Below are 8,063 nucleotides of genomic sequence, written 5' to 3'. Positions count from 1 at the left end.
TCTGCTCAGATGTTTTTCTATGCCTATACAGACTCTTAGTCTTTTTAAGATAAGATTTTTTCCATTACGTAGTATTGCTAGAAACAGACAAAATGAACAATACATTTTGTATTTTAATGTATTTAACTTATTATTCTTTCTACTGTTTCTTCTGTTAAAATTCATTTTCTTAAAATGATTTTCTTAAAAAACACATACATATAAGAAGCATAGTATTCTTGGATCATTTACATAAACGGGAGAATTTTTGGAACATTTGATTTTTACTGGGAGTTGACTTCTCAAAACACACATTAACCTCAGATATATTTACACTCAATTAAAAGTGAGCAAAGCCATGACAAGTTTGCATTGCTATTCTGCCTTCAGGAAGGCAGTTTGTATTCAGTTTGTATTAATCAATCCATATTACTTTATAAAATATATAGTTTCAAAAATTGTATCAGTGAGCTCGGTGTGCCTTCTTGAAACTATTTGACATATTAGTAACTTTCCTGACGCGATGCTCTGTTGAAGGACCCACCCTAGCTCTACTCTGTGTGTTATCAATGACATATTAGATAACCTTGGGAAAACATTACAGCATAGTTAATAGCAATTATCAGATAAGATCTGTGTGGTTTTTGTTTTGTTGATTTCTAAAGAGAGGAATCCCAGGAAAGTGATTGTTCAGCCTCCTGAAATGCCTTCTAACAAGATTTTTTTAGCCTTATGGAAAGCCTAGACTCCAAGCTCTTTTTCTCTTTTTTAAAATTATTTTATGTTTTTTTGATGTGGTGTTCCAAGATTCATTGTTTACATATAACACCCAGTGCTCCATGCAATAAGTGCCCTCCTTAATACCCACCACCAGGCTCACTCATCACCCCACCCCCCTCTAAAACCCTCAGTTTGAGTCCACAGTCTTTCCAAGCTCTTTATTGTTGCTAAATGCTAAACTCTGTACCTCAGCCAGACCTCCTGCTACCTCAATTGATCCCATTAACCAGATAGTTGCTAGGTTTCCACTTCAACCTGAAATGACTCAGCCAGAGACCAGAATGGGGGCATTTTGAGATGAAAACCCCAACCCCTGCATCAAGTTTTTATATCAGCAATAGGGTATGTCCCTAAAGATAGTGTGAAACAGCTTGTTCTAATGAACAGTGGTTTGTTGCTTTGCCTTTCAAAAATGCATATAGATGACAAGGGACAGAGTGGGTGCAATTGCGCCAATGCGCATGGGACTGTCAGCTGGGGAGATGGGGGTTTTCCTGAACCTACACATCCTCTAGTTGGCTCCAGATGGATAGAAAATTCGGAACTTCTTTTTTCAGCATCAACAGGCAGACGATCAGCATTTGCTGAAACACGGGATGCAAGAGCAGGGCTTGAACATTATGTGAAGTGAAGAGAGCTGCTTCTGTTTTGTTCTAGGAGGATGCCGAGGGAAAGTTCCAGAAAAGATTAGACTTGTGTAGACACTGAGCAGCTGGAGCTGTATACCTTATGTAAATGCCTCTCTGAGAGATACAAAAGGAGAAAAGAGGTAGGGAAAGACAGTGGATTAAGGGAAGCCTAAAGAAAGGTAGTGAAATTTTTGTGGGGTGGGGAATAGTCCTTAAAATTTCAAGTGATTGAAAATTTAGCATATTGACATCTATCCGACCCAAGAAGGTTAGGGGCCAAGTCAACAGTTAGGGAAAACTCCAACAAAAGTAAAAGTGGAAAATTTGTCTACAGCTTATTATTTTTTTTTAATAGACAAGGGAATTTGACCTACGATGGCTTCCATAAGCATGCCATATTAATGAAACAATAGCGTATTAAGAAGCAAAATGACAAAATGGAAAGGTCATGGAAAGAAATCTGGGTACTAAGCACAAGATAATTAAGTTGGTGTATGCTGATTCTGAAGAAAATCTGGAATCGTGGTAGGGTAGACTGTTCCATTGATGGTCTCCAGTAAAACACACCTCACAGTATTCATGCCCTTGGGTAGTCTTCTTCCAAACTAACTCAGGGCTGGCCATCTGACTGGCTTTGGCCAATGGAATATCAGCAAGCAAAACGACATAGAAGCTTGATAAGCCCTTTATGTTGGAATTTGTCCTTTTGGAATACTCCCTCTTGGAAGTGTCGTTGTAAAGATACTTGGGCTAGACTATGAAATGAAGAGAGTACGTGAAGAGAGAGACCATAGATGGTGAGATGCTACTTTACATATTACTTCCCCAAGCAAACCCCCAGCTGAATGCAGGTACTTGAGTGACCTCAGCTATATAACATAGAGCAAAAGAACATTCCACTTGCTACCAGCCAACCCACAGAGCTATGAAAATAATGAGTTGTCATTTTCAGACACTGAGTTTTGATGGTTTATTACGTAGCAATAGATATCTGAAACAAATAGTCATGTAAATGCCCTTATTTATCAAAGAGGAAGCTGAAACAGAAAACCACCAAGGGATTTGCCCAAAGCCTTACAAGTAGTTAGTGAAAGAATGGGGACTAGAAGTTAGATCTCTTGATAGCCAAACTGCTGCCTCCTCCTCCACATGACCCAAAACACTACTATTAATATCTAACCCTTAGTGAAGGATATCTGTATGACAGGCACTATGGAAAACATTTCACATTCAGGTACTACTATTATCCCAATTTTATTAGCCAGGAAACCAAAGCTTAGCCAAAGCTTAGAGAATATTTTGCCTGAAGTCACACAGCAGGTAAGTAATAGAGCTGTGTTTCTAATCCCACACTCTGACTTCACTAACTTGTCTGAAGCACTGTATTATAAGAATAATGAATTATAGGTTAAGTGTGAGTAAAATAAGCAGCTTATACAACAACTGATTTAGTCCATATCTGTCTCATTCATCATTTGAGTTAAAAAAGAATTGATCTCCACTAACCACCATTGTTGAGGATTAAATCACCTGGCCCTTGATCCAGTTCAGAAGGTATGCATAAATATGGTCTGTCCCTTTGGGGATTTGGAGGCCAACATTAATACCTTGTCACTATTTAAATGCTTGGCAAAATTCTCTTTTTCTGTAGGTTCCTATATAACTTAAACCCATGCCCCCCCTTTTTTTGCAATAAAAGTATCCATATGGTATTTTCTCCATTACATTTGAATGATTGATATGTTATTTGGCAAGAACTGTTTGCTTCATAAGGAGCCTTAAAAATGCATATCTTTTATGTTTGAAAAAATGTTTTTGGCAACTGAAATAAATCATTTAAGTACCTCTTCTGTAAAGCCTTTCTTGGCAAATCCTGGCCATTAATGGCTCACGCCTTTATTCATTCTCTTTATTCAATATATATTAAAGTGTTCTAGTGTGAATATACTAGACACAAAGGGCATACAGATTAACAAAAATGGAGCCCTACTTTAAGAAGTCCAGAATAATAGCAGTATAAGTTGATATGTCCTATAACAAAGTTATAGGTTAAGCCCTCTTCATCATTCGTTAAGCTAATTTTGCTTATGTGCTGACATCATGTCAGATAGAGAGCTAGGTGCCAAGTGAACCAATCAGACATAGCTCCCATCTTCAAGATCCCACAGTCCAACAGGGGAGGCAGTTCATAATTGGGTAAACACATTGAGAAAAATGATTGGAACAAAATGAGCAGGCTACTGTCATACAAGAATGGTCAGGGGACAGAGAGCTGGAGAGGGAGTATTTGCTAAGAAAGGAAGATCAGGGAAGATCTCTGATATGGTAACATTTAAACAGCTAGACATGCAAAGGAAGGGGAGGAAAGAAGATACATCACAGAGGCTACTGAAAGTGCAAAGGTACTGGGGTGGGGGCAGAGCTTGACACATACAAGGCATTAACAACAGGCTCATGTGACTGGATTACAGTGAGCTCAGGTACTGGGCAGGGCTAGAAGATGAGGAGAGCAGGTACCAGATCATATAGGCCTTGAAAACCATGGTAAGAATTTTACTCTCAGTGGAATGAGCTGTTGAGAAGGGGATGGTATAATGCTGAGATCAAGGACTCTGGAGACATGCTGTCTAGGTTGATTTCTCATGCCAAGAGCTTAGTGAATGTATTCTCTTGGGTAAGCAACTTAACCTTTCCATGCTTCATCTTGCTCATCTGTAAAATGAGAAGAAGAATAATACTTACTGTCATCAAGATATAACATATCAATAGATATAAAGGGCTTAGAAATGTATTTGACATTAAGCATTCAATCTGTGTTAGCAATTAAGAAGGAAGAGGCATGATCCGATTCACATTTTTTTAAAGATCATTCTTTCCACAGTGTGAAGTTGAAAAGAGAAGGCTGAGAGAGAAAGAGGAGTGACCGAGCTTTGCTATTTGTCTAAATTGAGGAATGTGGAGGATTGGACTCTTAACTGCTGTATTCTTGGGTTAGACCACATTGCCTCGCCAGCCATATGAGGCCACTTGACAGGTAGCTGGAAGGAGATCTACTCAGCATGGTCAGAAATGGACCTCAGTTGAAATAGAATAAGCAAGACTCGATATCCATTAGGACAGTTGATGAAAACAGAAAAGATCTCTGAGGTAGTAAATCATCCAGGTAGACAGGACTAGTATTGAGAATCAGAGTGATCCAGCATGAGACTGAGTTTCCCACGGACAAGCTGAGAATTTGGAAGAAACCAAGTTAGTTCAAGAATTTCTGAGTGTCTGTTGCATGTGTGCCACAGTTGGACAGACGGCATAGTGGGGTATGGCATTCACCTGACGTACAGGAGAATCATCTTCCAGGTAGGTAACAGGAGTTTATCCCAAGGGCACTGACCTCTCAGGTGGGAAGTCCAGACAGAGGCTCAGTTATAAACAACCAGCAATGGCAATTTTACCCATGCTGAAGTGTGACTTTCTTAAGAGCTGGGAAATTATCTTATTCACATTTTAAAAAATACTGGGTGTGGTGCATAAACAATGAATCTTGGAACACTGAAAAAAATTAAATTAAAAAATACTAACTTTATTGAGATACAATTCATAAACCATAAAGTTCAATATTTTAAGGTATAAATTCAGTGTTTTTTAAAAAAAGATTTTATTTATTTATTTGACAGAGAGAGAGAGAGATCACAAGTAGGCAGAGAGGCAGGCATGGGGGTGGGGGTGAGGAAGCAGGCTCCCTGCCGAGCAGAAAGTCCGATGTGGGGTTTGATCCCAGGACCCCGAGATTATGACCTGAGCCAAAGGCAGAGGCTTAACCCTCTGAACCACCCATGCACCCTCAACACTTATTCTTGTCCATCTTTTTTTATTATAGCAATCCTAGTGAGTGTGAAGTAGTATCTCACTGTGTGCTGTTTTTTTTTTTTTAATTTATTTTCAGCGTAACTGTATTCATTGTTCTTGCACCACACCCAATGCTCCATGGAATCCATGTGCTGTTTTTTGTTTTTTGTGTTTTTTTTCCCCAAAAAGTCTTCACATCACTTCATTCAAACTTTATCCAAAAATGTAGAAGTAGTAAAAATGTGTAGTCCTGAGCTTCAGATGCTGACCTTCGATCTCATAAACAAGTGGGGAAAACAGGGTCAGGATAGAAATTCAGAGTTCCTCCCACTCCAAGAAGGCTAGGGCCTACACCACTGGTTCTTGGCAGGCAGGATGGGACCCAGCTCAGCTTCCTCCTCCTCACTCCATTCTTCACTCTCTTCTTCCCCAGAAATGTCATTGCTTATAGCAACAATCTCGTGCTAGCCTCTGATTTGCACAGGGCCAGAACCTGACGCAGACACAGGGTTACAGGTGGCTGGAGTTGTAAATCATCCAAACTGAGCATGAGTTGGCAGGACAACTTGAGGTTGGCCACAGGGACTATCAATCTACTGTGGTCATGGTTCTTGGCCATGACTTCTATCATTCATTGCATCACATTATGCTCCTCTTTGGCCCCCTCAGTGAGGCAGAGCATGGTCAAAGTCAGCAAGTGTTCCGCATCACCCTCTTTCTCTACCTTGAAGGTGAAAGAATGGGTGTGGCTGGACACCTCGCAGCTGAAGGAAAAACTATCCACAGTGACTAGAGCGGGGACTCGCAGACTGCCCTCCACCAGCTCTCCTGATTCAAGAATGCTAAGGCAGCAGCTGTGCCGGTGGCCATGCTACAGTCTCACTGTGGTTTCGATTTATAGTTCCCTGATGACTAATGATGGTAAGCATGTGCTTGTTGGCCATTTGTATATCTTCTTTGGAGAAATGTCTATTCAATCCTTTGTGTCTGTTTTAATTCATTTAATTGGTTTTGTGTGTTAAATTGAAAGTGTTCTTTATTTACTCTGGGCACAAGTCCCTATCAGATATATTATTGGCAAATATTTTTTCCCCTTATGTGAGTTGTATTTTCATTTTCTTAATAGCATCTGTTGAAGCATGAAAGTTGTTAATTTTGATGAAGTCTAATTATTTTTTCTTTAATTGCTTATGCTTTTGGTGTGATATCTAAGCAGACTTTGCCTTACTCAAGGTTTTTTTTCCCCCTCCAAAGATTTTATTTATTTATTTGACAGACAGAGATCACAAGTAGGCAGAGATGTAGACAGACAGAGAGGAGGAAGCAGGCTCCCCACTGAGCAGAGAACCCGATGTGGGGCTCTATCCCAGGACCCTGGGATCATGACCCGAGCCTAAGGCAGAGGCTTTAACTCACTGAGCCAGCCAGGCGCCCCTCAAGGTTTTACTCCTTTGTTTTCTTCCAAGAGTTTTATAGTTTTTGCTCTTACATTTAGGCCTATAATCCCTTTTGAATAGGTCTGTCTTTTTTTTTTTTTTTTTTTTTTGCATGTGGATGTCTAGTTGACTCAGCACCATTTGTTGAAAAGACTATTCTGTCTCTCATTAAATTGTCTTGGCACTCTTGTCAAAAATCAATTAACCATGAGATCATACTCATCTGTGATTTCTAATATACAACTTGCAGCCCTGAACTTCGCAGTTTCCTAGTTAGAATTCTGACTTCCATCATATTTAACCTGACTTGATCTTTTAAGTCTGCCACTAGTGTACTATGCTGATCCTTTATACCACCAAGCCCTGGGACTCCCCACGTTTACTCCTCTCCATCCCCAAAGTTTTATGTCTCTCTCTGGTATGTATGTGGACAAAAGGAGAAGAGCTGGATGAACTCTGGTGGTGTAATAAGGTTTAAATATGGTTTTCAAGTATAGTAAATGGGTAGAGGGCTAAACAGGAAATAGCTATAGAATTAAAATAAAAATATGTACACTATGAATGATAATAGTTGGAGAATTCACCAACCCCTGTTTAATAATTGTGATGGTACTGTATTTGCTGAGAGATGAAATTATTACTCTGAGTCCAATAACTTGGAACAAAGAGAAGCCCAAAGGGGCTGTACCACCAGGGACTGCTGAGAAGGGCAGGTGCAGAAATGGAGCCCCAAGTCTGGGTGGACTCTTAATCTTATTTTCGTAGAATGCACAGTATATGGATGCAAAGACAAAACAACTCAAGAAAGCAATTATGTGAGGGGTATCAAGGAACATGACTATCAGTATATGTCCTAGTGAGGCATTAAATAGGGGCTGCAGGAAATGGGAAAGCTGACCTCAGTAGTCCCAACTATCTTATTCACTATTGTTGTTATTTTCAGCATGTACTGTTTGCAGTATGTAATGATGGGAGAATGGTTAGCTTTTGCCATACACATACAGCTTTTGCCATATATGTGTGTTCCTGTTATTATTGTTTCTTTTACCCACTGAAGTCTTGCTATCCCACAAATAATGGCTAGAAAAAATAGAAGATCAACAACATGGAAGATATGAACAACACTATAAGCCAGCTAGAAAAAGCATCTTTAGAGCACTCCATGCAATGACAGTAGAATGCCCATTCTTTTGAAGTGCACACAGAACACTCTCCAAGATAGACCATATGCAGGGTCATATAAAGACTCAATAAATTTAAAAGGATTGAAGTCTAAAAAGTATGTTCTCACCACAAAGAAATTAAATTAGAAACCAACAACAAAAATAATTTGTGAAACTCACAAATGTGTGGAAATGAAGTAACACACTTTTAAATAACAAATGGATCAAAGGAG

General features: G+C 39.4%; 1 pseudogene; it reads right to left on the bottom strand.

The window, feature by feature from the left end:
* Positions 1-5,572: 5,572 nt before the first annotated feature.
* Positions 5,573-6,101, bottom strand: LOC116862691 (annotated as a pseudogene).
* Positions 6,102-8,063: the final 1,962 nt, after the last annotated feature.

This window comes from Lontra canadensis, unplaced genomic scaffold, assembly GCF_010015895.1.
Source record: "Lontra canadensis isolate GAN:19392208 unplaced genomic scaffold, GSC_riverotter_1.0 scaffold303, whole genome shotgun sequence".
Classification (NCBI taxonomy): Eukaryota; Metazoa; Chordata; class Mammalia; order Carnivora; family Mustelidae; genus Lontra; species Lontra canadensis.
This window is presented reverse-complemented; position numbering and strand designations above follow the sequence as displayed.